We start from the raw sequence: 27386 nt of genomic DNA, 5'->3' as shown, positions 1-27386 counted from the left end.
CTAGGATGGGTGACCTCCCGGGAAGTCCTAGTGTTGCACCCTCCCCCCTCTTTTGCGCGGCGTTTTGCGACGTGGGGCTACTTGTATATCAATTTATAATGGGATCCCGCGAACAAAGAGATCGCTGGAGCATTAGGGGGGCAAGGGGGAGCGTACTGAGGGAAACGACGACTCGCTTTAAGACTGCTCCGAGGGAAATTCGAGAACGGGGTCTTTTCCTTGGTCGGAAGTCAGGGGCGGGATCACAGTGCAACGGCGGCGACGCATTTGCGGCAGTGGGTGATGAATCTATGACCGTTCGCATCACCGCTGCGGATATGACATGAGGGAGAGTGGGGTAAGAGGTGTAGATCATATGCACTTCCGTAGGAATTCGAATTCTGGAAGAACCGCGGATCGTTCGCGGAAAGGCCGCGCGCGCTCCACGGAGCATCGTCGGTGGTCACGAACTTACGCCTTTTCCTTCTCTCTCTTCTTTTCATTTTCGCTCGTCCGTTCTTTCGCTGGCTCCCCGCGGGGCGGGAGGCGCCGCCGAGTCGGGGAAAGAGGGCGAGCCCCTGCGCCGAACCGTTTCGGATCGAGGGCCGTGGACGGGCCCCGTGGCTCGGCGGTGTCCCTTGAGGAGGGGGAGGGGCCGAGATCTTTGCGGGTGCGATCATACCAGTGTTAATGCACCGGATCCCATAGAACTCCGCAGTTAAGCGCGCTTGGGCTAGAGTAGGACTGGGATGGGTGACCTCCCGGGAAGTCCTAGTGTTGCACCTTCCCCCCTTTTGCGCGGCGTTTTGCGACGTGGGGCTACTTGTATATCGATTTATAATGGGAGCCCGCGAGCGAAGAGATCGCTGGAGCATTAGGGGGCAGGCGGAAGTAGTTGAGGGAAACGGCGACTCGCTTTAAGAGCTCGATGCTCCGAGGAAATTCGAGAACGGGGTCTTTTCCCTGATCGGAAGTCGGGGGCGGGATCACAGTGCAACGGCGGCGACGCATTTGCAGCAGTGGGCGATGAATCTAGGACCGTTCGCATCGCCGCTGCGGATATGACACGAGGAGAGTGGGGTAAGAGGTGTGGATCATATGCACTTCCTAGGAATTCGAATTCTAGAAGAAACGCGGATCGTTCGCGGAAAGGCCGCGTGCGCTCCACGGAGCGTCGTCGGTGGTCACGAAACTTACGCCTTTCCTTCTCTCTCTTCTTTTCATTTTCGCTCGTCCGTTCTTCTGCTGGCTCCCCGCGGGGCGGGCGCCGCCGCCGAGTGGGGGAAGAGAGCGGCGAGCCCCTGCGCGCGAACCGTTTCGGATCGAGGGCGTGGAGGGGCCCCGTGGCTCGGCGGTGTCCCTTGAAGAGGGGGAGGGGGCGAGATCTTTGCGGGTCCGATCATACCAACGTTAATGCACCGGATCCCATCAGAACTCGCAGTTAAGCGCGCTTGGGTTAGAATAGTACTGGGATGGGTGACCTCCCGAAAGTCCTAGTGTTGCACCCTCCCCCTCTTTTGCGCGGCGTTTTGCGACGTGGGGCTACTTGTATATCGATTTATAATGGGATCCCGCGAACGAAGAGATCGCTAGGAGCATTAGGGGGGCAGGGGGAGCGTAGCTGAGGGAAACGACGACTCGCTTTAAGACTGCTCGAGGGAAATTCGAGAACGGGGTCTTTTCCTTGGTCGGAAGTCAGGGGCGGGATCACAGTGCAACGGCGGCGACACATTTGCGGACAGTGGGCGATGAATCTAGGACCGTTCGCATCACCGCTACGGGGATATGACACGAGGAGAGTGGGGTAAGAGGTGTGGATCATATGCACTTCCGTAGGAATTCGAATTCTGGAAGAACGCGGATCGTTCGCGGAAAGGCCGCGCGCGCTCCACGGAGCATCGTCGGTGGTTGCGGAACTTACGCCTTTCCTTCTCTCTCTTCTTTTCATTTTCGCTCGTCCGTTCTTCGTTGGCACCCCGCGGGGCGGGAGGCGCCGCGAGTCGGGGAAGAGGGTGAGCCCCTGCGCCGAACCGTTTCGGATCGAGGGCGTGGACGGGCCCTGTGGCTCGGCGGTGTCCGTTGAAGAGGGGGAGGGGGCGAGATCTTTGCGGGTGCGATCATACCAGCGTTAATGCACCGGATCACATCAGAACTCCGCAGTTAAGCGCGCTTGGCTAGAGTAGTACTGGGATGGGTGACCTCCCGGGAAGTCCTAGTGTTGCACCCTCCCCCCTCTTTTGCGCGGCGTTTTGCGACGTGGGGCTACTTGTATATCGATTTATAATGGGAGCCCGTGAGTGAAGAGATCGTTGGTGCATTAGGGGGGCAGGGGGAGCGTAGCCGAGCGAAACGGCGACCCGCTTTAAGACTGCTCCGACGGAAATTCGAGAACGGGGGCTTTTCCCTGGTCGGAAGTCGGGGGCGGGATCACAGTGCAACGGCGGCGACGCATTTGCGGCAATGGGTGATGAATCTAGGACCGTTCGCATCGCCGCTGCGGATATGACATGAGGAGAGTGGGGTAAGAGGTGTGGATCATATGCACTTCCGTAGGAATTCGAATTCTGGAAGAACCGTGGATTGTTCGGGGAAAATGCCGCGCGCGCTCCAGGGAGAGTCGCAGGTGGTTGCAGAACTTACGCCTTTTCCTTCTCTCTCTTCTTTTCATTTTCGCTCGTCCGTTCTTCCGCTGGTTCCCCGCGGGGCGGGAGGCACTGCCGAGTCGGGGAAGAGGGCAATCCCCTGCGCAGAACCATTTCGGATCAAGCGCCGTGGACGGGCCCCGTGGCTCGGCGGTGTCCCTTGAAGACGGGGAGGGGGGTGAGATCTTTGCGGGTGCGATCATACCAGCGTTAATGCACCAGATCCCATCAGAACTCCGCAGTTAAGCGCGCTTGGGCTAGAGTATGTACTGGGATGGGTGACCTCCCGGGAAGTCCTAGTGTTGCACCCTCCCCCCTCTTTTTCACGGAGTTTTGCGATGTGGGGCTACTTGTATATCGACTTATAATGGGATCCCGCGACTGAAGAGATCGCTGGAGCATTAGTGGGGCAGGGGGAGCGTAGCCGAGGGGAAACAGCGACTCGCTTTAAGACTGCTCCTAGGGAAATTCGAGAACGAGGCCTTTTCCCTGGTCGGAAGTCGGGGGCGGGATCACAGTGCAACGACGGCGACGCACTTGCGGCAGTGGGCGATGAATCTAGGACTGTTCGCATCGCCGCTGCGGATATGACACGATGAGAGTGGGGTAAGAGGTGTGGATCATATGCACTTCCGTAGGAATTCGAATTCTGGAAGAACCGCAGATCGTTCGCGGAAAGGCCGCGCGTGCTCCACAGAGCGTCGTCGGTGGCCGCGAAACTTACGACATTTCCTTCTCTCTCTTCTTTTCATTTTCGCTCGTTCGTTCTTCCGCTGGCTCCCGGGGGGCGGGAGGCGCCGCCGAGTTGGGGAAGAGGGCGAGCCCCTGCGCCGAACCGTTTCGGATCGAGGGCCGTGGACGGGCCCCGTGGCTCGGCGGTGTCCCTTGAAGAGGGGGAGGGGGCGAATTCTTTGTGGGTGCGATCATACCAGCGTTATTGCACCGGATCCCATCAGAACTCTGCAGTTAAGCGCGCTTGGGCTAGAGTAGCACTGGGATGGGTGACCTCCCGGGAAGTCCTAGTGTGGCACCCTCCCCCCCTTTTTCGCGGCATTTTGCGATGTGGGGCTACTTGTATATCGATTTATAATGGGATCCCGCGAACGAAGAGATCGCTGGAGCATTAGGGGGGCAGGGGGAGCGTAGCTGAGGGAAACGACGACTCGCTTTAAGACTGCTCTGAGGGAAATTCGAGAACGGGGTCTTTTCCCTGGTCTGAAGTCAGGGGCGGGATCACAGTGCAACGGCGGCGACGCATTTGCGGCAGTGGGCGATGAATCTAGGACCGTTCGCATCACCGCTGCGGATATGACACGAGGAGAGTGGGGTAAGAGGTGTAGATCATATGCACTTCCGTAGGAATTTGAATTCTAGAAGAACCGGGGATCGTTCGCGGAAATGCCGCGCGCGCGCTCCACTTAGCGTCGTCGGTGGTTGTGGAACTTATGCCTTTTCCTTCTCTCTCTTCTTTTCATTTTCGCTCGTCCGTTCTTCCGCTGGCTCCCCGCGGGGCGGGAGGCGCCGCCGAGTCGGGGAAGAGGGCGAGCCCCTTCACCGAACCATTTCGGATCGAGGGCCGTGGACGGGCCCCGTGGCTCGGCGGTGTCCCTTGAAGAGGGGGAGGGGGCGAGATGTTTGCGGGTGCGATCATACCAGCGTTAATGCACCGGATCCCATCAGAACTCCGCAGTTAAGCGCGCTTGGGCTAGAGTAGCACTAGGATGGGTGACCTCCCGGGAAGTCCTATTGTTGCTCCCTCCCCCTCTTTTGCGCGGCGTTTTGCTACGTGGGGCTACTTATATATTGATTTATAATGGAATCCCGTGAATGAAGAGATCGCTCGAGCATTAAGGGGGAAGGGGGAGCGTAACTGAGGGAAACGACGACTCGCTTTAACACTGCTGCGAGGGAAATTCGAGAACGGGGTCATTTCCCTGGTCGGAAGTCAGGGGCAGGATCACAGTGCAACGACGGCAACGCATTTGCGGCAGTGGGTGATGAATCTAGGACCGTTCGCATCACCGCTGCGGATAGGACACGAGGAGAGTGGGGTAAGAGGTGTAGATCATATGCACTTCCGTAGGAATTCGAATTCTGGAAGAACGCGGATCGTTCGCGGAAAAGGCCGCGCGTTGGGCGATGAATCTAGGACCGTTCGCATCGCCGCTGCGGATATGACACGAGGAGAGTGGGGTAAGAGGTTTGGATCATATGCACTTCCGTAGGAATTCGAATTCTGGAAGAACCGCAGATCGTTCGTGGAAAGGCCGCACGCGCTCCACGGAGCGTCGTCGGTGGCCGCGGAACTTACGCCTTTTCCTTCTCTCTCTTCTTTTCATTTTTCGCTCGTCGGTTCTTCCGCTGGCTCCCCGGGGGCGGGAGGCGCCGCCGAGTTGGGGAAGAGGGCGAGCCCCTGCGCCGAACCGTTTTGGATCGAGGGCCGTGGACGGGCCCCGTGGCTCGGCGGTGTCCCTTGAAGAGGGGAGGGGGCGAGTTCTTTGCGGGTGCGATCATACCAGCGTTAATGCACCGGATCCCATCAGAACTCCGCAGTTAAGCGCGCTTGGGATAGAGTAGCACTGGGATGGGTGACCTCCCGGGAAGTCCTAGTGTGGCACCCTCCCCCTCTTTTGCGCGGCGTTTTGCGATGTGGGGCTACTTGTATATCGATTTATAATGGGATCCCGCAAACGAAGAGATCGCTGGAGCATTAGGGGGGCAGGGGGAGCGTAGCTGAGGGAAACGACGACTCGCTTTAAGACTGCTCCGAGGGAAATTCGAGAACGGGGTCTTTTCCCTGGTCGGAAGTAAGGGCAGGATCACAGTGGAATGGCGGCGACGCATTTGCGGCAGTGGGCGATGAATCTAGGACCGTTCGCATCACCGCTGCGGATAGGACACGAGGAGAGTGGGGTAAGAGGTGTAGATCATATGCACTTCCGTAGGAATTCGAATTCTGGAAGAACCGCGGATCGTTCGCGGAAAGGCCGCGCGTGCTCCACGGAGCGTCGTCGGTGGTCGCGGAACTTACGCCTTTTCTTCTCTCTCTTCTTTTCATTTTCGCTCGTCCGTTCTTCCGATGGCTCCCCGCGGGGCGGGAGGCGCCGCCGAGTCGGGGAAGAGGGCGAGCCCCTGCGCCGAACCGTTTCGGATCGAGGGCCGTGGACGGGCCCCGTGGCTCAGCGGTGTCCCTTGAAGAGGGGGAGGGGGCGAGATCTTTACGGGTCGATCATACAACGTTGATGCACTGGATCCCATCAGAACTCCGCAGTTAAGCGCGCTTGGGCTAGAGTAGTACTGGGATGGGTGACCTCCCGGGAAGTCCTAGTGTTGCACCCTCCCCCCTCTTTTGTGCGTCGTTTTGCGACGTGGGGCTACTTGTATATCGATTTATAATGGGATCCCGCGAACGAAGAGATCGCTGGAGCATTAGGGGGGCAGGGGGAGCGTAGCCGAGGGAAACGACGACTCGCTTTAAGACTGCTCCGAGGGAAATTCGAGAACGGTGTCTTTTCCCTGGTCAGAAGTCAGGGGCCGGATCACAGTGCAACGACGGCGACGCATTTGCGGCAGTGGGCGATGAATCTAGGACCGTTCGCATCACCGCTGCGGATATGACACGAGGAGAGTGGGGTAAGAGGTGTAGATCATATGCACTTTTGTAGGAATTCGAATTCTGGAAGGACCGCGGATCGTTCACGGAAAGGCCGCGCGTGCTCCACGGAGCGTCGTCTGTGGTCGCGGAACTTATGCCTTTTCCTTCTCTCTCTTCTTTTCATTTTCGCTCGTCCGTTCTTCCGATGGCTCCCCGCGGGCGGGAGGCGCCGCCGAGTCGGGGAAGAGGGCGAGCCCCTCGCCGAACCGTTTCGGATCGAGGGCCGTGAACGGGCCCCGTGGCTCGGCGGTGTCCCTTGAGGAGGGGGAGTGGGCAAGATCTTTGCGGGTGCGATCATGTCAGCGTTAATGCACAGGATCCCATCAGAACTCCGCAGTTAAGCGCGCTTGGGCTAGAGTAGTACTGGGATGGGTGACCTCCCGGGAAGTCCTAGTGTTGCACCCTCCCCCCCTTTTGCGCGGCGTTTTGCGACGTGGTGCTACTTGTATATCGATTTATAATGGGAGCCCGCGAGCGAAGAGATCGCTGGAGCATTAGGGGGGCAGTGGGAGCGTAGTTGAGGGAAACGGCGACTCGCTTTAAGACTGCTCCGAGGGAAATTCGAGAACGGGGTCTTTTCCTGGTCGGAAGTCGAGGGCGGGATCACAACACAACGGCGGCGACGCATTTGCAGCAGTGGGCGATGAATCTAGGACCGTTCGCATCGCCGTTGCGGATATGACACGAGGAGAGTGGGGTAAGAGGTGTGGATCATATGCACTTCCGTAGGAATTCGAATTCTGGAAGAACCGCGGATCGTTCGCGGAAAGGCGCGCGCGCTCCACGGAGCGTCGTCGGTGGTCGCGGAACTTACGCCTTTTCCTTCTCTCTCTTCTTTTCATTTTCGCTCGTCCGTTTCTTCCGATGGCTCCCCGCGGGGCGGGAGGCGCCGCCGAGTCGGGGAAGAGGGCGAGCCCCTGCGCCGAACCGTTTCGGATCGAGGGCCGTGGACGGGCCCCGTGGCTCGGCGGTGTTCCTTGAGGAAGGGGAGGGGGTGAGATCTTTGCGGGTGCGATCATACCAGCGTTAATGCACCGGATCCCATCAGAACTCCGCAGTTAAGCGCGCTTGGGCTAGAGTAGCACTGGGATGGGTGACCTCCCGGGAAGTCCTAGTGTTGCACCCTCCCCCCCTTTTGCGCGACGTTTTGCGACGTGGGGCTACTTGTATATCGATTTATAATGGGAGCCCGCGAGCGAAGAGATCGCTAGAGCATTAGGGGGGCAGGCGGAGCGTAGTTGAGGGAAACGACGACTCGCTTTAAGACTGCTCCGAGGGAAATTCGAGAACGGGGTCTTTTCCCTGGTCGGAAGTCGGGGGCGGGATCACAGTGCAACGGCGGCGACGCATTTGCAGCAGTGGGCGATGAATCTAGGACCGTTCGCATCGCCGTTGCGGATATGACATGAGGAGAGTGGGGTAAGAGGTGTGGATCATATGCACTTCCCTAGGAATTCGAATTCTGGAAGAACCGCAGATCGTTCGCGGAAAGGCCGCGCGCGCTCCACGGAGCGTCGCCGGTGGTCGCGGAACTTACTCCTTTTCCTTCTCTCTCTTCTTTTCATTTTCGATCGTCCGTTCTTCCGTTGGCACCCCGCGGGGCGGGAGGCGCCGCCGAGTCGGGGAAGAGGGCGAGCCCCTGCGCCGAACCGTTTCGGATGAGAGCCGTGGACGGGCCCCGTGGCTCGAGGGTGTCCGTTGAAGAGGGGGAGGGGGCGAGATCTTTGCGGGTGCGATCATACCAGCGTTAATGCACCGGATCCCATCAGAACTCCGCAGTTAAGCGCGCTTGGGCTAGAGTAGTACTGGGATGGGTGACCTCCCGGGAAGTCCTAGTGTTGCACCCTCCCCCCTCTTTTGCGCAGCGTTTTGCGACGTGGGGCTACTTGTATATCAATTTATAATGGGAGCCCGCAACGAAGACATCGATGGAGCATTAGGGGGGCAGGGGGAGCTTAGCCGAGGGAAACGTCGACTCGCTTTAAGACTGCTCGAGGGAAATTCGAGAATGGGGCCTTTTCCCTGGTCAGAAGTCAGGGGCAGGATCACAGTGCAATGGCGGTGACGCATTTGCGGCAGTGGGCGATGAATCTAGGACCGTTTGCATCGTCGCTGCGGATATGACACGAGGAGAGTGGGGTAAGAGGTGTGGATCATATGCACTTCCGTAGGAATTCGAATTCTGGAAGAACCGCGGATCGTTCGCGGAAAGGCCGCGCGCGCTGCACGGAGCGTCGCCGGTGGTTGCGGAACTTACGCCTTTTCCTTCTCTCTCTTCTTTTCATTTTCGCTCGTCCGTTCTTCCGCTGGCTCCCCGCGGGGCGGGAGGCGCCGCCGAGTCGGGGAAGAGGGCGATCCCCTGCGCAGAACCGTTTCGGATCGAGGGCCGTGGACGGGCCCCGTGGCTCGGCGGTGTCCCTTGAAGAGGGGGAGGGGGCGAGATCTTTGCCGGTGCGATCATACCAGCGTTAATGCACCGGATCCCATCAGAACTCCGCAGTTAAGCGCGCTTGGGCTAGAGTAGAACTGGGATGGGTGACCTCCCCGGAAGTCCTAGTGTTGCACCCTCCCCCTCCTTTGCGCGGAGTTTTGCGACGTGGGGCTACTTGTATATCGATTTATAATGGGATCCCGCGACCGAAGAGATCGCTGGAGCATTAGGGGGGCAGGGGGAGCGTAGCCGAGGGAAACGGCGACTCGCTTTAAGACTGCTCCGAGGGAAATTCGAGAACGGGGCCTTTTCCTTGGTCGGAAGTCGGGGGCGGGATCACAGTGCAACGGCGGCGACGCATTTGCAGCAGTGGGCGATGAATCTAGGACCGTTCGCATCGCCGCTGCGGATATGACACGAGGAGAGTGGGGTAAGAGGTTTGGATCATATGCACTTCCGTAGGAATTCGAATTCTGGAAGAACCGCAGATCGTTCGTGGAAAGGCCGCACGCGCTCCACGGAGCGTCGTCGGTGGCCGCGGAACTTACGCCTTTTCCTTCTCTCTCTTCTTTTCATTTTCGCTCGTCGGTTCTTCCGCTGGCTCCCGGGGGGCGGGAGGCGCCGCCGAGTTGGGGAAGAGGGCGAGCCCCTGCGCCGAACCGTTTTGGATCGAGGGCCGTGGACGGGCCCCGTGGCTCGGCGGTGTCCCTTGAAGAGGGGGAGGGGGCGAGTTCTTTGCGGGTGCGATCATACCAGCGTTAATGCACCGGATCCCATCAGAACTCCGCAGTTAAGCGCGCTTGGGCTAGAGTAGCACTGGGATGGGTGACCTCCGGGAAGTCCTAGTGTGCACCCTCCCCCCTCTTTTGCGCGGCGTTTTGCGATGTGGGGCTACTTGTATATCGATTTATAATGGGATCCCGCAAACGAAGAGATCGCTGGAGCATTAGGGGGGCAGGGGGAGCGTAGCTGAGGGAAACGACGACTCGCTTTAAGACTGCTCCGAGGGAAATTCGAGAACGGGGTCTTTTCCCTGGTCGGAAGTAAGGGGCAGGATCACAGTGGAATGGCGGCGACGCATTTGCGGCAGTGGGCGATGAATCTAGGACCGTTCGCATCACCGCTGCGGATAGGACACGAGGAGAGTGGGGTAAGAGGTGTAGATCATATGCACTTCCGTAGGAATTCGAATTCTGGAAGAACCGCGGATCGTTCGCGGAAAGGCCGCGCGTGCTCCACGGAGCGTCGTCGGTGGTCGCGGAACTTACGCCTTTTCCTTCTCTCTCTTCTTTTCATTTTCGCTCGTCCGTTCTTCCGATGGCTCCCCGCGGGGCGGGAGGCGCCGCCGAGTCGGGGAAGAGGGCGAGCCCCTGCGCCGAACCGTTTCGGATCGAGGGCCGTGGACGGGCCCCGTGGCTCAGCGGTGTCCCTTGAAGAGGGGGAGGGGGCGAGATCTTTACGGGTCCGATCATACCAGCCTTGATGCACTGGATCCCATCAGAACTCCGCAGTTAAGCGCGCTTGGGCTAGAGTAGTACTGGGATGGGTGACCTCCCGGGAAGTCCTAGTGTTGCACCCTCCCCCCTCTTTTGCGCGGCGTTTTGCGACGTGGGGCTACTTGTATATCGATTTATAATGGGAGCCCGTGAGTGAAGAGATCGTTGGTGCATTAGGGGGGCAGGGGGAGCGTAGCCGAGCGAAACGGCGACCCGCTTTAAGACTGCTCCGACGGAAATTCGAGAACGGGGGCTTTTCCCTGGTCGGAAGTCGGGGGCGGGATCACAGTGCAACGGCGGCGACGCATTTGCGGCAATGGGTGATGAATCTAGGACCGTTCGCATCGCCGCTGCGGATATGACATGAGGAGAGTGGGGTAAGAGGTGTGGATCATATGCACTTCCGTAGGAATTCGAATTCTGGAAGAACCGTGGATTGTTCGGGGAAAAGCCGCGCGCGCTCCAGGGAGAGTCGCAGGTGGTTGCAGAACTTACGCCTTTTCCTTCTCTCTCTTCTTTTCATTTTCGCTCGTCCGTTCTTCCGCTGGTTCCCCGCGGGGCGGGAGGCACTGCCGAGTCGGGGAAGAGGGCAATCCCCTGCGCAGAACCATTTCGGATCAAGCGCCGTGGACGGGCCCCGTGGCTCGGCGGTGTCCCTTGAAGAGGGGGAGGGGGTGAGATCTTTGCGGGTGCGATCATACCAGCGTTAATGCACCAGATCCCATCAGAACTCCGCAGTTAAGCGCGCTTGGGCTAGAGTTGTACTGGGATGGGTGACCTCCCGGGAAGTCCTAGTGTTGCACCCTCCCCCTCTTTTTCACGGAGTTTTGCGATGTGGGGCTACTTGTATATCGACTTATAATGGGATCCCGCGACTGAAGAGATCGCTGGAGCATTAGTGGGGCAGGGGGAGCGTAGCCGAGGGAAACAGCGACTCGCTTTAAGACTGCTCCTAGGGAAATTCGAGAACGAGGCCTTTTCCCTGGTCGGAAGTCGGGGGCGGGATCACAGTGCAACGACGGCGACGCACTTGCGGCAGTGGGCGATGAATCTAGGACTGTTCGCATCGCCGCTGCGGATATGACACGATGAGAGTGGGGTAAGAGGTGTGGATCATATGCACTTCCGTAGGAATTCGAATTCTGGAAGAACCGCAGATCGTTCGCGGAAAGGCCGCGCGTGCTCCACAGAGCGTCGTCGGTGGCCGCGAAACTTACGACATTTCCTTCTCTCTCTTCTTTTCATTTTCGCTCGTTCGTTCTTCCGCTGGCTCCCGGGGGGCGGGAGGCGCCGCCGAGTTGGGGAAGAGGGCGAGCCCCTGCGCCGAACCGTTTCGGATCGAGGGCCGTGGACGGGCCCCGTGGCTCGGCGGTGTCCCTTGAAGAGGGGGAGGGGGCGAATTCTTTGTGGGTGCGATCATACCAGCGTTATTGCACCGGATCCCATCAGAACTCTGCAGTTAAGCGCGCTTGGGCTAGAGTAGCACTGGGATGGGTGACCTCCCGGGAAGTCCTAGTGTGGCACCCTCCCCCCCCTTTTTCGCGGCATTTTGCGATGTGGGGCTACTTGTATATCGATTTATAATGGGATCCCGCGAACGAAGAGATCGCTGGAGCATTAGGGGGGCAGGGGGAGCGTAGCTGAGGGAAACGACGACTCGCTTTAAGACTGCTCTGAGGGAAATTCGAGAACGGGGTCTTTTCCCTGGTCTGAAGTCAGGGGCGGGATCACAGTGCAACGGCGGCGACGCATTTGCGGCAGTGGGCGATGAATCTAGGACCGTTCGCATCACCGCTGCGGATATGACACGAGGAGAGTGGGGTAAGAGGTGTAGATCATATGCACTTCCGTAGGAATTTGAATTCTAGAAGAACCGGGGATCGTTCGCGGAAATGCCGCGCGCGCTCCACTTAGCGTCGTCGGTGGTTGTGGAACTTATGCCTTTTCCTTCTCTCTCTTCTTTTCATTTTCGCTCGTCCGTTCTTCCGCTGGCTCCCCGCGGGGCGGGAGGCGCCGCCGAGTCGGGGAAGAGGGCGAGCCCCTTCACCGAACCATTTCGGATCGAGGGCCGTGGACGGGCCCCGTGGCTCGGCGGTGTCCCTTGAAGAGGGGGAGGGGGCGAGATGTTTGCGGGTGCGATCATACCAGCGTTAATGCACCGGATCCCATCAGAACTCCGCAGTTAAGCGCGCTTGGGCTAGAGTAGCACTAGGATGGGTGACCTCCCGGGAAGTCCTATTGTTGCTCCCTCCCCCCTCTTTTGCGCGGCGTTTTGCTACGTGGGGCTACTTGTATATCGATTTATAATGGGATCCCGTGAACGAAGAGATCGCTGGAGCATTAGGGGGGCAGGGGGAGCGTAACTGAGGGAAACGACGACTCGCTTTAACACTGCTGCGAGGGAAATTCGAGAACGGGGTCATTTCCCTGGTCGGAAGTCAGGGGCAGGATCACAGTGCAACGACGGCAACGCATTTGCGGCAGTGGGTGATGAATCTAGGACCGTTCGCATCACCGCTGCGGATAGGACACGAGGAGAGTGGGGTAAGAGGTGTAGATCATATGCACTTCCGTAGGAATTCGAATTCTGGAAGAACCGCGGATCGTTCGCGGAAAGGCCGCGCGTGCTCCACGGAGCGTCGTCGGTGGTCGCGGAACTTACGCCTTTTCCTTCTCTCTCTTCTTTTCATTTTCGCTCGTCCGTTCTTCCGATGGCTCCCCGCGGGGCGGGAGGCGCCGCCGAGTCGGGGAAGAGGGCGAGCCCCTGCGCCGAACCGTTTCGGATCGAGGGCCGTGGACGGGCCCCGTGGCTCAGCGGTGTCCCTTGAAGAGGGGGAGGGGGCGAGATCTTTACGGGTCCGATCATACCAACCTTGATGCATTGGATCCCATCAGAACTCCGCAGTTAAGCGCGCTTGGGCTAGAGTAGTACTGGGATGGGTGACCTCCCGGGAAGTCCTAGTGTTGCACCCTCCCCCCTCTTTTGCGCGGCGTTTTTGCGACGTGGGGCTACTTGTATATCGATTTATAATGGGATCCCGCGAACGAAGAGATCGCTGGAGCATTAGGGGGGCAGGGGGAGCGTAGCTGAGGGAAACGACGACTCGCTTTAAGACTGCTCCGAGGGAAATTCGAGAACGGTGTCTTTTCCCTGGTCAGAAGTCAGGGGCCGGATCACAGTGCAACGACGGCGACGCATTTGCGGCAGTGGGCGATGAATCTAGGACCGTTCGCATCACCGCTGCGGATATGACACGAGGAGAGTGGGGTAAGAGGTGTAGATCATATGCACTTTTGTAGGAATTCGAATTCTGGAAGGACCGCGGATCGTTCACGGAAAGGCCGCGCGTGCTCCACGGAGCGTCGTCTGTGGTCGCGGAACTTATGCCTTTTCCTTCTCTCTCTTCTTTTCATTTTCGCTCGTCCGTTCTTCCGATGGCTCCCCGCGGGGCGGGAGGCGCCGCCGAGTCGGGGAAGAGGGCGAGCCCCTCGCCGAACCGTTTCGGATCGAGGGCCGTGAACGGGCCCCGTGGCTCGGCGGTGTCCCTTGAGGAGGGGGAGTGGGCAAGATCTTTGCGGGTGCGATCATGTCAGCGTTAATGCACAGGATCCCATCAGAACTCCGCAGTTAAGCGCGCTTGGGCTAGAGTAGTACTGGGATGGGTGACCTCCCGGGAAGTCCTAGTGTTGCACCCTCCCCCCCTTTTGCGCGGCGTTTTGCGACGTGGTGCTACTTGTATATCGATTTATAATGGGAGCCCGCGAGCGAAGAGATCGCTGGAGCATTAGGGGGGCAGTGGGAGCGTAGTTGAGGGAAACGGCGACTCGCTTTAAGACTGCTCCGAGGGAAATTCGAGAACGGGGTCTTTTCCGTGGTCGGAAGTCGGGGCGGGATCACAACACAACGGCGGCGACGCATTTGCAGCAGTGGGCGATGAATCTAGGACCGTTCGCATCGTCGTTGCGGATATGACACGAGGAGAGTGGGGTAAGAGGTGTGGATCATATGCACTTCCGTAGGAATTCGAATTCTGGAAGAACCGCGGATCGTTCGCGGAAAGGCTGCGCGCGCTCCACGGAGCGTCGTCGGTGGTCGCGGAACTTACGCCTTTTCCTTCTCTCTCTTCTTTTCATTTTCGCTCGTCCGTTCTTCCGATGGCTCCCCGCGGGGCGGGAGGCGCCGCCGAGTCGGGGAAGAGGGCGAGCCCCTGCGCCGAACCGTTTCGGATCGAGGGCCGTGGACGGGCCCCGTGGCTCGGCGGTGTTCCTTGAGGAAGGGGAGGGGGTGAGATCTTTGCGGGTGCGATCATACCAGCGTTAATGCACCGGATCCCATCAGAACTCCGCAGTTAAGCGCGCTTGGGCTAGAGTAGCACTGGGATGGGTGACCTCCCGGGAAGTCCTAGTGTTGCACCCTCCCCCCCCTTTTGCGCGACGTTTTGGGACGTGGGGCTACTTGTATATCGATTTATAATGGGAGCCCGCGAGCGAAGAGATCGCTAGAGCATTAGGGGGGCAGGCGGAGCGTAGTTGAGGGAAACGACGACTCGCTTTAAGACTGCTCCGAGGGAAATTCGAGAACGGGGTCTTTTCCCTGGTCGGAAGTCGGGGGCGGGATCACAGCGCAACGGCGGCGACGCATTTGCAGCAGTGGGCGATGAATCTAGGACCGTTCGCATCGCCGTTGCGGATATGACATGAGGAGAGTGGGGTAAGAGGTGTGGATCATATGCACTTCCCTAGGAATTCGAATTCTAGAAGAACCGCAGATCGTTCGCGGAAAGGCCGCGCGCGCTCCACGGAGCGTCGCCGGTGGTCGCGGAACTTACTCCTTTTCCTTCTCTCTCTTCTTTTCATTTTCGATCGTCCGTTCTTCCGTTGGCACCCCGCGGGGCGGGAGGCGCCGCCGAGTCGGGGAAGAGGGCGAGCCCCTGCGCCGAACCGTTTCGGATGAAGAGCCGTGGACGGGCCCGTGGCTCGGGGGTGTCCGTTGAAGAGGGGGAGGGGGCGAGATCTTTGCGGGTGCGATCATACCAGCGTTAATGCACCGGATCCCATCAGAACTCCGCAGTTAAGCGCGCTTGGGCTAGAGTAGTACTGGGATGGGTGACCTCCCGGGAAGTCCTAGTGTTGCACCCTCCCCCCTCTTTTGCGCAGCGTTTTGCGACGTGGGGCTACTTGTATATCAATTTATAATGGGAGCCCGCAAGTGAAGACATCGATGGAGCATTAGGGGGGCAGGGGGAGCTTAGCCGAGGGAAACGTCGACTCGCTTTAAGACTGCTCCGAGGGAAATTCGAGAATGGGGCCTTTTCCCTGGTCAGAAGTCGGGGGCAGGATCACAGTGCAATGGCGGTGACGCATTTGCGGCAGTGGGCGATGAATCTAGGACCGTTTGCATCGTCGCTGCGGATATGACACGAGGAGAGTGGGGTAAGAGGTGTGGATCATATGCACTTCCGTAGGAATTCGAATTCTGGAAGAACCGCGGATCGTTCGCGGAAAGGCCGCGCGCGCTGCACGGAGCGTCGCCGGTGGTTGCGGAACTTACGCCTTTTCATTCTCTCTCTTCTTTTCATTTTCGCTCGTCCGTTCTTCCGCTGGCTCCCCGCGGGGCGGGAGGCACCGCCGAGTCGGGGAAGAGGGCGATCCCCTGCGCAGAACCGTTTCGGATCGAGGGCCGTGGACGGGCCCCGTGGCTCGGCGGTGTTCCTTGAAGAGGGGGAGGGGGCGAGATCTTTGCTGGTGCGATCATACCAGCGTTAATGCACCGGATCCCATCAGAACTCCGCAGTTAAGCGCGCTTGGGCTAGAGTAGAACTGGGATGGGTGACCTCCCCGGAAGTCCTAGTGTTGCACCCTCCCCCCTCCTTTGCGCGGAGTTTTGCGACGTGGGGCTACTTGTATATCGATTTATAATGGGATCCCGCGACCGAAGAGATCGCTGGAGCATTAGGGCGGCAGGGGGAGCGTAGCCGAGGGAAACGGCGACTCGCTTTAAGAGTGCTCCGAGGGAAATTCGAGAACGGGGCCTTTTCCTTGGTCGGAAGTCGGGGGCGGGATCACAATGCAACGACGGCGACGCATTTGCAGCAGTGGGCGATGAATCTAGGACCGTTCGCATCGCCGCTGCGGATATGACACGAGGAGAGTGGGGTAAGAGGTTTGGATCATATGCACTTCCGTAGGAATTCGAATTCTGGAAGAACCGCAGATCGTTCGTGGAAAGGCCGCACGCGCTCCACGGAGCGTCGTCGGTGGCCGCGGAACTTACGCCTTTTCCTTCTCTCTCTTCTTTTCATTTTTCGCTCGTCGGTTCTTCCGCTGGCTCCCCGGGGGGCGGGAGGCGCCGCCGAGTTGGGGAAGAGGGCGAGCCCCTGCGCCGAACCGTTTTGGATCGAGGGCCGTGGACGGGCCCCGTGGCTCGGCGGTGTCCCTTGAAGAGGGGGAGGGGGCGAGTTCTTTGCGGGTGCGATCATACCAGCGTTAATGCACCGGATCCCATCAGAACTCCGCAGTTAAGCGCGCTTGGGATAGAGTAGCACTGGGATGGGTGACCTCCCGGGAAGTCCTAGTGTGGCACCCTCCCCCTCTTTTGCGCGGCGTTTTGCGATGTGGGGCTACTTGTATATCGATTTATAATGGGATCCCGCAAACGAAGAGATCGCTGGAGCATTAGGGGGGCAGGGGGAGCGTAGCTGAGGGAAACGACGACTCGCTTTAAGACTGCTCCGAGGGAAATTCGAGAACGGGGTCTTTTCCCTGGTCGGAAGTAAGGGGCAGGATCACAGTGGAATGGCGGCGACGCATTTGCGGCAGTGGGCGATGAATCTAGGACCGTTCGCATCACCGCTGCGGATAGGACACGAGGAGAGTGGGGTAAGAGGTGTAGATCATATGCACTTCCGTAGGAATTCGAATTCTGGAAGAACCGCGGATCGTTCGCGGAAAGGCCGCGCGTGCTCCACGGAGCGTCGTCGGTGGTCGCGGAACTTACGCCTTTTCCTTCTCTCTCTTCTTTTCATTTTCGCTCGTCCGTTCTTCCGATGGCTCCCCGCGGGGCGGGAGGCGCCGCCGAGTCGGGGAAGAGGGCGAGCCCCTGCGCCGAACCGTTTCGGATCGAGGGCCGTGGACGGGCCCCGTGGCTCAGCGGTGTCCCTTGAAGAGGGGGAGGGGGCGAGATCTTTACGGGTCCGATCATACCAACCTTGATGCACTGGATCCCATCAGAACTCCGCAGTTAAGCGCGCTTGGGCTAGAGTAGTACTGGGATGGGTGACCTCCCGGGAAGTCCTAGTGTTGCACCCTCCCCCCTCTTTTGCGCGGCGTTTTGCGACGTGGGGCTACTTGTATATCGATTTATAATGGGATCCCGCGAACGAAGAGATCGCTGGAGCATTAGGGGGGCAGGGGGAGCGTAGCTGAGGGAAACGACGACTCGCTTTAAGACTGCTCCGAGGGAAATTCGAGAACGGTGTCTTTTCCCTGGTCAGAAGTCAGGGGCCGGATCACAGTGCAACGACGGCGACGCATTTGCAGCAGTGGGCGATGAATCTAGGACCGTTCGCATCACCGCTGCGGATATGACACGAGGAGAGTGGGGTAAGAGGTGTAGATCATATGCACTTCCGTAGGAATTCGAATTCTGGAAGAACCGCGGATCGTTCGCGGAAAGGCCGCGCGTGCTCCACGGAGCGTCGTCTGTGGTCGCGGAACTTATGCCTTTTCCTTCTCTCTCTTCTTTTCATTTTCGCTCGTCCGTTCTTCCGATGGCTCCCCGCGGGGCGGGAGGCGCCGCCGAGTCGGGGAAGAGGGCGAGCCCCTCGCCGAACCGTTTCGGATCGAGGGCCGTGAACGGGCCCCGTGGCTCGGCGGTGTCCCTTGAGGAGGGGGAGTGGGCAAGATCTTTGCGGGTGCGATCATGTCAGCGTTAATGCACAGGATCCCATCAGAACTCCGCAGTTAAGCGCGCTTGGGCTAGAGTAGTACTGGGATGGGTGACCTCCCGGGAAGTCCTAGTGTTGCACCCTCCCCCCCCTTTTGCGCGGCGTTTTGCGACGTGGTGCTACTTGTATATCGATTTATAATGGGAGCCCGCGAGCGAAGAGATCGCTGGAGCATTAGGGGGGCAGTGGGAGCGTAGTTGAGGGAAACGGCGACTCGCTTTAAGACTGCTCCGAGGGAAATTCGAGAACGGGGTCTTTTCCGTGGTCGGAAGTCGAGGGCGGGATCACAACACAACGGCGGCGACGCATTTGCAGCAGTGGGCGATGAATCTAGGACCGTTCGCATCGTCGTTGCGGATATGACACGAGGAGAGTGGGGTAAGAGGTGTGGATCATATGCACTTCCGTAGGAATTCGAATTCTGGAAGAACCGCGGATCGTTCGCGGAAAGGCTGCGCGCGCTCCACGGAGCGTCGTCGGTGGTCGCGGAACTTACGCCTTTTCCTTCTCTCTCTTCTTTTCATTTTCGCTCGTCCGTTCTTCCGATGGCTCCCCGCGGGGCGGGAGGCGCCGCCGAGTCGGGGAAGAGGGCGAGCCCCTGCGCCGAACCGTTTCGGATCGAGGGCCGTGGACGGGCCCCGTGGCTCGGCGGTGTTCCTTGAGGAAGGGGAGGGGGTGAGATCTTTGCGGGTGCGATCATACCAGCGTTAATGCACCGGATCCCATCAGAACTCCGCAGTTAAGCGCGCTTGGGCTAGAGTAGCACTGGGATGGGTGACCTCCCGGGAAGTCCTAGTGTTGCACCCTCCCCCCCCTTTTGCGCGACGTTTTGGGACGTGGGGCTACTTGTATATCGATTTATAATGGGAGCCCGCGAGCGAAGAGATCGCTAGAGCATTAGGGGGGCAGGCGGAGCGTAGTTGAGGGAAACGACGACTCGCTTTAAGACTGCTCCGAGGGAAATTCGAGAACGGGGTCTTTTCCCTGGTCGGAAGTCGGGGGCGGGATCACAGCGCAACGGCGGCGACGCATTTGCAGCAGTGGGCGATGAATCTAGGACCGTTCGCATCGCCGTTGCGGATATGACATGAGGAGAGTGGGGTAAGAGGTGTGGATCATATGCACTTCCCTAGGAATTCGAATTCTAGAAGAACCGCAGATCGTTCGCGGAAAGGCCGCGCGCGCTCCACGGAGCGTCGCCGGTGGTCGCGGAACTTACTCCTTTTCCTTCTCTCTCTTCTTTTCATTTTCGATCGTCCGTTCTTCCGTTGGCACCCCGCGGGGCGGGAGGCGCCGCCGAGTCGGGGAAGAGGGCGAGCCCCTGCGCCGAACCGTTTCGGATGAAGAGCCGTGGACGGGCCCCGTGGCTCGGGGGTGTCCGTTGAAGAGGGGGAGGGGGCGAGATCTTTGCGGGTGCGATCATACCAGCGTTAATGCACCGGATCCCATCAGAACTCCGCAGTTAAGCGCGCTTGGGCTAGAGTAGTACTGGGATGGGTGACCTCCCGGGAAGTCCTAGTGTTGCACCCTCCCCCCTCTTTTGCGCAGCGTTTTGCGACGTGGGGCTACTTGTATATCAATTTATAATGGGAGCCCGCAAGTGAAGACATCGATGGAGCATTAGGGGGGCAGGGGGAGCTTAGCCGAGGGAAACGTCGACTCGCTTTAAGACTGCTCCGAGGGAAATTCGAGAATGGGGCCTTTTCCCTGGTCAGAAGTCGGGGGCAGGATCACAGTGCAATGGCGGTGACGCATTTGCGGCAGTGGGCGATGAATCTAGGACCGTTTGCATCGTCGCTGCGGATATGACACGAGGAGAGTGGGGTAAGAGGTGTGGATCATATGCACTTCCGTAGGAATTCGAATTCTGGAAGAACCGCGGATCGTTCGCGGAAAGGCCGCGCGCGCTGCACGGAGCGTCGCCGGTGGTTGCGGAACTTACGCCTTTTCATTCTCTCTCTTCTTTTCATTTTCGCTCGTCCGTTCTTCCGCTGGCTCCCCGCGGGGCGGGAGGCACCGCCGAGTCGGGGAAGAGGGCGATCCCCTGCGCAGAACCGTTTCGGATCGAGGGCCGTGGACGGGCCCCGTGGCTCGGCGGTGTTCCTTGAAGAGGGGGAGGGGGCGAGATCTTTGCTGGTGCGATCATACCAGCGTTAATGCACCGGATCCCATCAGAACTCCGCAGTTAAGCGCGCTTGGGCTAGAGTAGAACTGGGATGGGTGACCTCCCCGGAAGTCCTAGTGTTGCACCCTCCCCCCTCCTTTGCGCGGAGTTTTGCGACGTGGGGCTACTTGTATATCGATTTATAATGGGATCCCGCGACCGAAGAGATCGCTGGAGCATTAGGGCGGCAGGGGGAGCGTAGCCGAGGGAAACGGCGACTCGCTTTAAGAGTGCTCCGAGGGAAATTCGAGAACGGGGCCTTTTCCTTGGTCGGAAGTCGGGGGCGGGATCACAATGCAACGACGGCGACGCATTTGCAGCAGTGGGCGATGAATCTAGGACCGTTCGCATCGCCGCTGCGGATATGACACGAGGAGAGTGGGGTAAGAGGTTTGGATCATATGCACTTCCGTAGGAATTCGAATTCTGGAAGAACCGCAGATCGTTCGTGGAAAGGCCGCACGCGCTCCACGGAGCGTCGTCGGTGGCCGCGGAACTTACGCCTTTTCCTTCTCTCTCTTCTTTTCATTTTTCGCTCGTCGGTTCTTCCGCTGGCTCCCCGGGGGGCGGGAGGCGCCGCCGAGTTGGGGAAGAGGGCGAGCCCCTGCGCCGAACCGTTTTGGATCGAGGGCCGTGGACGGGCCCCGTGGCTCGGCGGTGTCCCTTGAAGAGGGGGAGGGGGCGAGTTCTTTGCGGGTGCGATCATACCAGCGTTAATGCACCGGATCCCATCAGAACTCCGCAGTTAAGCGCGCTTGGGATAGAGTAGCACTGGGATGGGTGACCTCCCGGGAAGTCCTAGTGTGGCACCCTCCCCCCTCTTTTGCGCGGCGTTTTGCGATGTGGGGCTACTTGTATATCGATTTATAATGGGATCCCGCAAACGAAGAGATCGCTGGAGCATTAGGGGGGCAGGGGGAGCGTAGCTGAGGGAAACGACGACTCGCTTTAAGACTGCTCCGAGGGAAATTCGAGAACGGGGTCTTTTCCCTGGTCGGAAGTAAGGGGCAGGATCACAGTGGAATGGCGGCGACGCATTTGCGGCAGTGGGCGATGAATCTAGGACCGTTCGCATCACCGCTGCGGATATGACACGAGGAGAGTGGGGTAAGAGGTGTAGATCATATGCACTTCCGTAGGAATTCGAATTCTGGAAGAACCGCGGATCGTTCGCGGAAAGGCTGCGCGCGCTCCACTTAGCGTCGTCGGTGGTCGTGGAACTTACGCCTTTTCCTTCTCTCTCTTCTTTTCATTTTCGCTCGTCCGTTCTTCCGCTGGCTCCTCGCGGGGCGAGAGGCGCCGCCGAGTCGCGGAAGAGGGCGAGCCCCTGCACCGAACCGTTTCGGATCGAGGGCCGTGGACGGGCCCCGTGGCTCGGCGGTGTCCCTTGAAGAGGGGGAGGGGGCGAGATATTTGCGGGTGCGATCATACCAGCGTTAATGCACTGGATCCCATCAGAACTCCGCAGTTAAGCGCGCTTGGGCTAGAGTAGCACTAGGATGGGTGACCTCCCGGGAAGTCCTAGTGTTGCACCCTCCCCCCTCTTTTGCGCGGCGTTTTGCTACGTGGGGCTACTTGTATATCGATTTATAATGGGATCCCGCGAACGAAGAGATCGCTGGAGCATTAGGGGGGCAGGGGGAGCGTAACTGAGGGAAACGACGACTCGCTTTAAGACTGCTCCGAGGGAAATTCGAGAACGGGGTCTTTTCCCTGGTCGGAAGTCAGGGGCAGGATCACAGTGCAACGACGGCGACGCATTTGCGGCAGTGGTTGATGAATCTAGGACCGTTCGCATCACCGCTGCGGATATGACACGAGGAGAGTGGGGTAAGAGGTGTAGATCATATGCACTTCTGTAGGAATTCGAATTCTGGAAGAACCGCGGATTGTTCGCGGAGAGGCCGCGCGCACTCCACGGAGCGTCGTCGGTGGTCACGAAACTTACGCCTTTTCCTTCTCTCTCTTCTTTTCATTTTCGCTCGTCCGTTCTTCTGCTGGCTCCCCGCGGGGCGGGAGGCGCCGCCGAGTCGGGGAAGAGGGCGAGCCCCTGCGCCGAACCGTTTCGGATCGAGGGCCGTGGACAGGCCGTGTGGCTCGGCGGTGTCCCTTGAAGAGGGGGAGGGGGGGAGATCTTTGCGGGTTCGATCATACCAACGTTAATGCACCGGATCCCATCAGAACTCCGCAGTTAAGCGTGCTTGGTCTAGAGTAGTACTGGGATGGGTGACCTCCCGGGAAGTCCTAGTGTTGCACCCTCCCCCCTCTTTTGCGCGGCGTTTTGCGACGTGGGGCTACTTGTATATCGATTTATAATGGGATCCCGCGAACGAAGAGATCGCTGGAGCATTAGGGGGGCAGGGGGAGCGTAGCTGAGGGAAACGATGACTCGCTTTAACACTGCTCCGAGGGAAATTCGAGAATGGGGTCTTTTCCCTGGTCGGAAGTCAGGGGCGGGATCACAGTGCAACGGCGGCGACGCATTTGCAGCAGTGGGCGATGAATCTAGGACCGTTCGCATCACCGCTGCGGATACGACACGAGGAGAGTGGGGTAAGAGGTGTAGATCATATGCACTTCCGTAGGAATTCGAATTCTGGAAGAACCACGGATCGTTCGCGGAAAGGCCTTGCGCGCTCCACGGAGCGTCGTCGGTGGTCACGAAACTTACGCCTTTTCCTTCTCTCTCTTCTTTTCATTTTCGCTCGTCCGTTCTTCTGCTGGCTCCCCGTGGGGCGGGAGGTGCCGTCGAGTCGGGGAAGAGGGCGAGCCCCTGCGCCGAACCGTTTCGGATCGAGGGCCGTGGACGGGCCCCGTGGCTCGGCGGTGTCCCTTGAAGAGGGGGAGGGGGCGAGATCTTTGCGGGTCCGATCATACCAACGTTAATGCACCGGATCCCATCAGAACTCCGCAGTTAAGCGCGCTTGTGTTAGAATAGTACTGGGATGGGTGACCTCCCGAGAAGTCCTAGTGTTGCACCCTCCCCCCTCTTTTGCGCTGCGTTTTGCGACGTGGGGCTACTTGTATATCGATTTATAATGGGATCCCGCGAACGAAGAGATCGCTGGAGCATTAGGGGGGCAGGGGGAGCGTAGCTGAGGGAAACGACGACTCGCTTTAAGACTGCTCCGAGGGAAATTCAAGAACGGGGTCTTTTCCCTGGTCGGAAGTCAGGGGCGGGATCACAGTGCAATGGTGGCGACGCATTTGCGGCAGTGGGCGATGAATCTAGGACCGTTCGCATCGCCGCTGCGGATATGACACGAGGAGAGTGGGGTAAGAGGTGTGGATCATATGCACTTCCGTAGGAATTCGAATTCTGGAAGAACCGCGGATCGTTCGCGGAAAGGCCGCGCGCGCTCCACGGAGCGTCGTCGGTGGTCGCGGAACTTACGCTGTTGGAGAGGCAAATCCCCTCTATGGATAGAGGCGATCCCTACTAGCCCAGAGTGGGTCTAGCAACAATCAGTCAATGCTACTATGCAAGTTCCTAATTGCAATTAAAAGGTAGGCAAAGAACACCTACTTGGATTCCAGCGCTGTTGTTTGATGAAGAGATGCCACCTTCACTCCTTCGCTCTGGCTGGTCACGATCCTCTGCAATCTCCGCGAATAGACACCTGCACACACGAGGAGGAAACAAAAACAAGCGTGAAATCTAATAAAAGCAACTATACATCAGTAAGAAAAGATGTAATTCACATTAACCATTGCATAGACAAATGAGAATGGAACAATAATAGTAGTCATCTATTATCAATCAAGCAGAGAAGAGTACAACCAAATATTCTGACGTCGGTATCCTTCTCAGGAGGGGCCAGTCAGCAAGTGTCTCAAGCATTCACCTTTGGAAATGATTCCCCCAAGACAAGAAACTCTCTCTCTCACACAAGCAACACAAAACAACCTTCCCTAAGCTATCAAGAACTTCCACACTTATCACACCAACTACCTATAGTAGTAGCAATCTGAGCACTATAAGCTCCACACAATCCAAGCTATTCCAAAACTAGCTGCTCATGGTAATGGTGGAGGTTTATATAGGAGAAGGAGCCTCCTAAAAGGGTGGAAGGATGAGCTTATCTTCAAGGGAAGTAGTTGCAAAGGGTCGAACAGACATGCCATAGAAGGGAGGCGATACTCACAAAGCCAACAACCAAGCCTGGAGTTGTCTGGAAGGCTGGCTGTTGGAACAAATTCGCCTAAACTGGATCAGCGCGGGTGCATAACTAGTCTGGCGCGCTGACGTCGCAAAGACATAATGGAAAGGGCCATGTTAGCGTGGGTAAATACAAACAGAGGCTGCGCTGGTCATGAAATTCGATCAGCGCGGGAAAGCCGTGTGCTTCTGCGCTGGCAGCGCACGCGGTCTGTTATAAAGTGCCAGTCATCGCGGATATTTTAGAAACAGACGCGCTGATGGGGAAAACTTTGGAAAAGTGGGTTTTTAGCCAGTTCAGAAGGCATGAACTTGATTATTGTGAATTCCTGACACAGTAGGGTGACTGACAGGGAGACAGTGACAAATTACTGTGTAACAGATGCCCCCTAAAGCATGAAGACCGAGAGAGCGGGAGGGGTGAAATGCTTTACAACACTCGCCGAACTGGAACACCACCAGGAAGGTCCGAATATCTCTGATAATCAAGTACATGCAGTCTAGGCATGGGCGCAGCCATCCGAAAGACATGCGAAAAGGTCTGTGGAATGGACGCAGCCACCCAGCTAAAGAGACCAGAAAAATGATAGGGTATGGTCGCAGCCATCCATGAAGACTCAGGTATGGGCACAACCATCCATCAATGAGTCATGTAATGATCCTCCACAAAATCGCAACCTGGACCATAACAGACAGAGATCCAGGGTCTTGCGCTCCGTCCCGACCCGAACAAAGTACAAGTCCAAGCATGTGAATACACGAGCTGAAGTCGAACATGCATGAACATCGTCTGCTTACCAGTCAATGATGAGAACTGTTAACATACGCGAGAGGTACCACCAATAATGACAATGGTCCTCAAGGTACTATAGGTACAATCTGCGGCGTGTGAATCAATGAGCTGGTGTCGAACATCCGCAGAATCATTCGATCGGAGGTCAATGATGAAAACCTCGCGTCGAACACGAAGAACCTGCCATTGAGGCATGCAGGCTCTAAGGCACCTGAAGGGAGTCTCTAAGTCACCTTCCCGGATAATGTGCTGAAGTCGACAGGAAGTGACCTTGATCGAAGGTGGGCCATAATGTTTCCCACATCATCGACACGAGACAGAGGTAAAATGATTTGTGTGAGATAGCAGATGAGGTTGTATTATTGCAGAGGTCAACTTCTCTTGAACATATCGGCGGCACGACAGTGGATTTGGCAGTATTTGACATCAAATGAGTAGAGGGTATGATGATGACGGCAAATGAGCAAATGAGAGGTCAAATAGGAGAACCCGTACCCACGGAGGTCAGTTGTGAAACAAAATGGGAAATTCCCACCCGACACGAATGCAGACCAGTGCCATGTTCAAGAGCGACATACTGCCGACGCGACAATTGTAGTTTCATTTTCCCCACCATTTCTGGCAGGTACCCCGGTTATTTTTGGATGACAAGCTTGACGAGGATAGCATATGCTTGAAGAGTGTCATTTTGACGATACCCGATGTCATCAAGTGTTTAACGAGCCTGACAAAGGAAAAACTCGGCGCCTTTTCTTGTTTAGAGAGTCTGAAAAGACAGCGGAAAAGGAAACTCCAGGGGGGTCCTTTTTCGTAAAGTTGTGTCTCTCGAGCCCGAAAAAGTATAAAACAATGCTCGAAAGAACCGCCCGACCATTACAATTGAGGAGTACTTTTCGTAAATAGTGCCTTCGACCCGAAAAAGTAAAAAAGCGGTCGAAAACACGTCGTTTTAGAGCCAATAACGAGTGCGAAACGACAAACACCAGGCAATCTTTTTAAGTTACACGGTCGGAAAAAGAGCTTAAAATGACCGCCTCTCGTTCCCTTTAACGAGCTGAAAGGAAGCTTGGCCATCTTTTCTTGTTTCATGTCGGAAAAGAGCTCAAAGACGACATTTTTGGGACCAAGTGTATTTAGGATCATTATGACTTCACCGTTTCTGAGGATCTGCACAGTAAAAATACCCGCATAAATCCGTTCGACATGTTTAAAAACATAGTAAAACATGCATAAAGGCATAAGATATTGACAGAAGTGCTAAATCCATGGTAAAAGCATGACAAAAACCCACATTCGTAAAATCTATAGTTAATTAAGCCATTTTTACTATAAATAGAAGGGTAAATAGTCATTTTTACCATTGTTACCATATTGAGCCTTTGAGAACGTTGTGAAGCTGCGAAGTTGACGGAGCGAATTCTTCCCCGTGCGGACACCATTCATCGAACGGCTTGCTCCAGGTAGGTTCCCCTTGCCATGCGCTCTATTTTGAGTCCCTTTTTGAGTTTTTTAACGGTGGGAATTGGCCGTTTGGGCGAATTCTTTGAGCGTTGGTGCGCTCTCGGTCAGCGCGGATTTCTCGCTCGGGACTGCGCTGATCGATTTAAAATTACACGTACCACCTTTTGGGTCAGCGCGGAAAACACGTGTGCTTCCGCGCTGACCCAATGAAAAAACACAGAGGCGCCATTTTCAGCGCGACTATTTTTAAAACAGTCGCGCTGGCGCGGAAAAATTTGATTTTTAATAAAATGAACGTACAAATTTCCACAAACAGCATTCTAATTTTTCTTCATGCTCATGCAGGACGCAATGGCCTTTCAGTGGCAAGAGAGGGCCCATGATGTCGAGGATATAGCTGCTTTTGCAAATGCGGATTGCCGAAATGCCATGCGGGCGTGCGGATTCATGAAATTCTTTCTCACTCCACGTCTGAGAGCTCAGCCTGACCTGCTTGAGTTCCTGATCAGGGCATGGAACCCAGTAGATGGCAAATTTACCATCCGAGGCCATGACATTGAGTTTGACCAGATGGACATTTATTTTTTGACTGGATTGTCACGTCGGGGCGTGATGCCTATCATAGAGGGGCAACGGCCCAGCGGCGAGACACTTGACCAG

The 27386-nt window shown here is 57.4% G+C and overlaps 13 non-coding genes and 19 pseudogenes across 13 annotated transcripts; all 32 read left to right on the top strand.

Annotated features, from left to right (window-relative positions):
- The first annotated feature begins 647 nt into the window (after positions 1 to 647).
- LOC149245599 (5S ribosomal RNA) lies at positions 648 to 765 on the top strand (annotated as a pseudogene).
- A 605-nt stretch (positions 766 to 1370) lies between these two features.
- On the top strand, positions 1371 to 1487 carry LOC149245598 (5S ribosomal RNA; annotated as a pseudogene).
- Positions 1488 to 2088: 601 nt separating this feature from the next.
- Positions 2089 to 2206, top strand: LOC149245597 (5S ribosomal RNA). Its single transcript, XR_016267558.1, has one exon. It is a non-coding gene; the product is annotated as a 5S ribosomal RNA (ribosomal RNA).
- Positions 2207 to 2812: 606 nt separating this feature from the next.
- Positions 2813 to 2932, top strand: LOC149245596 (5S ribosomal RNA). Its single transcript, XR_016267509.1, has one exon. It is a non-coding gene; the product is annotated as a 5S ribosomal RNA (ribosomal RNA).
- A 604-nt stretch (positions 2933 to 3536) lies between these two features.
- LOC149245595 (5S ribosomal RNA) lies at positions 3537 to 3655 on the top strand (annotated as a pseudogene).
- Positions 3656 to 4260: 605 nt separating this feature from the next.
- LOC149245594 (5S ribosomal RNA) lies at positions 4261 to 4379 on the top strand (annotated as a pseudogene).
- A 744-nt stretch (positions 4380 to 5123) lies between these two features.
- LOC149245593 (5S ribosomal RNA) lies at positions 5124 to 5242 on the top strand (annotated as a pseudogene).
- Positions 5243 to 5843: 601 nt separating this feature from the next.
- Positions 5844 to 5960, top strand: LOC149245592 (5S ribosomal RNA; annotated as a pseudogene).
- A 602-nt stretch (positions 5961 to 6562) lies between these two features.
- LOC149245591 (5S ribosomal RNA) lies at positions 6563 to 6681 on the top strand. Its single transcript, XR_016267540.1, has one exon. It is a non-coding gene; the product is annotated as a 5S ribosomal RNA (ribosomal RNA).
- A 602-nt stretch (positions 6682 to 7283) lies between these two features.
- On the top strand, positions 7284 to 7402 carry LOC149245590 (5S ribosomal RNA). Its single transcript, XR_016267461.1, has one exon. It is a non-coding gene; the product is annotated as a 5S ribosomal RNA (ribosomal RNA).
- A 602-nt stretch (positions 7403 to 8004) lies between these two features.
- On the top strand, positions 8005 to 8123 carry LOC149245589 (5S ribosomal RNA). Its single transcript, XR_016267841.1, has one exon. It is a non-coding gene; the product is annotated as a 5S ribosomal RNA (ribosomal RNA).
- A 602-nt stretch (positions 8124 to 8725) lies between these two features.
- Positions 8726 to 8844, top strand: LOC149245588 (5S ribosomal RNA; annotated as a pseudogene).
- A 602-nt stretch (positions 8845 to 9446) lies between these two features.
- Positions 9447 to 9563, top strand: LOC149245587 (5S ribosomal RNA; annotated as a pseudogene).
- Positions 9564 to 10167: 604 nt separating this feature from the next.
- Positions 10168 to 10286, top strand: LOC149245586 (5S ribosomal RNA; annotated as a pseudogene).
- A 604-nt stretch (positions 10287 to 10890) lies between these two features.
- LOC149245585 (5S ribosomal RNA) lies at positions 10891 to 11009 on the top strand. Its single transcript, XR_016267475.1, has one exon. It is a non-coding gene; the product is annotated as a 5S ribosomal RNA (ribosomal RNA).
- A 602-nt stretch (positions 11010 to 11611) lies between these two features.
- LOC149245584 (5S ribosomal RNA) lies at positions 11612 to 11730 on the top strand (annotated as a pseudogene).
- Positions 11731 to 12334: 604 nt separating this feature from the next.
- LOC149245583 (5S ribosomal RNA) lies at positions 12335 to 12453 on the top strand (annotated as a pseudogene).
- A 604-nt stretch (positions 12454 to 13057) lies between these two features.
- Positions 13058 to 13176, top strand: LOC149245582 (5S ribosomal RNA; annotated as a pseudogene).
- Positions 13177 to 13780: 604 nt separating this feature from the next.
- On the top strand, positions 13781 to 13899 carry LOC149245581 (5S ribosomal RNA). Its single transcript, XR_016267539.1, has one exon. It is a non-coding gene; the product is annotated as a 5S ribosomal RNA (ribosomal RNA).
- Positions 13900 to 14501: 602 nt separating this feature from the next.
- On the top strand, positions 14502 to 14620 carry LOC149245580 (5S ribosomal RNA). The gene has a single exon (XR_016267460.1). It is a non-coding gene; the product is annotated as a 5S ribosomal RNA (ribosomal RNA).
- Positions 14621 to 15223: 603 nt separating this feature from the next.
- LOC149245579 (5S ribosomal RNA) lies at positions 15224 to 15342 on the top strand. Its single transcript, XR_016267840.1, has one exon. It is a non-coding gene; the product is annotated as a 5S ribosomal RNA (ribosomal RNA).
- A 604-nt stretch (positions 15343 to 15946) lies between these two features.
- On the top strand, positions 15947 to 16065 carry LOC149245578 (5S ribosomal RNA; annotated as a pseudogene).
- A 605-nt stretch (positions 16066 to 16670) lies between these two features.
- Positions 16671 to 16789, top strand: LOC149245577 (5S ribosomal RNA; annotated as a pseudogene).
- Positions 16790 to 17392: 603 nt separating this feature from the next.
- LOC149245576 (5S ribosomal RNA) lies at positions 17393 to 17511 on the top strand (annotated as a pseudogene).
- Positions 17512 to 18114: 603 nt separating this feature from the next.
- Positions 18115 to 18233, top strand: LOC149245575 (5S ribosomal RNA). The gene has a single exon (XR_016267538.1). It is a non-coding gene; the product is annotated as a 5S ribosomal RNA (ribosomal RNA).
- Positions 18234 to 18837: 604 nt separating this feature from the next.
- Positions 18838 to 18956, top strand: LOC149245574 (5S ribosomal RNA). The gene has a single exon (XR_016267459.1). It is a non-coding gene; the product is annotated as a 5S ribosomal RNA (ribosomal RNA).
- Positions 18957 to 19560: 604 nt separating this feature from the next.
- On the top strand, positions 19561 to 19679 carry LOC149245573 (5S ribosomal RNA). Its single transcript, XR_016267839.1, has one exon. It is a non-coding gene; the product is annotated as a 5S ribosomal RNA (ribosomal RNA).
- Positions 19680 to 20283: 604 nt separating this feature from the next.
- LOC149245572 (5S ribosomal RNA) lies at positions 20284 to 20402 on the top strand (annotated as a pseudogene).
- A 605-nt stretch (positions 20403 to 21007) lies between these two features.
- On the top strand, positions 21008 to 21126 carry LOC149245571 (5S ribosomal RNA; annotated as a pseudogene).
- Positions 21127 to 21730: 604 nt separating this feature from the next.
- On the top strand, positions 21731 to 21849 carry LOC149245570 (5S ribosomal RNA). Its single transcript, XR_016267517.1, has one exon. It is a non-coding gene; the product is annotated as a 5S ribosomal RNA (ribosomal RNA).
- A 604-nt stretch (positions 21850 to 22453) lies between these two features.
- Positions 22454 to 22572, top strand: LOC149245569 (5S ribosomal RNA; annotated as a pseudogene).
- A 604-nt stretch (positions 22573 to 23176) lies between these two features.
- On the top strand, positions 23177 to 23295 carry LOC149245568 (5S ribosomal RNA; annotated as a pseudogene).
- The last annotated feature ends 4091 nt before the right edge of the window (positions 23296 to 27386 follow it).

Source organism: Pinus tabuliformis, chromosome 7 (genome assembly GCF_031772625.1).
Source record: "Pinus tabuliformis cultivar Carrire ecotype Pingquan chromosome 7, CPIR1, whole genome shotgun sequence".
NCBI classification, from domain to species: domain Eukaryota; kingdom Viridiplantae; phylum Streptophyta; class Pinopsida; order Pinales; family Pinaceae; genus Pinus; species Pinus tabuliformis.
Note: the sequence above shows the minus strand (reverse complement) of the source record. Positions and strands in the feature narration are given on the sequence as shown.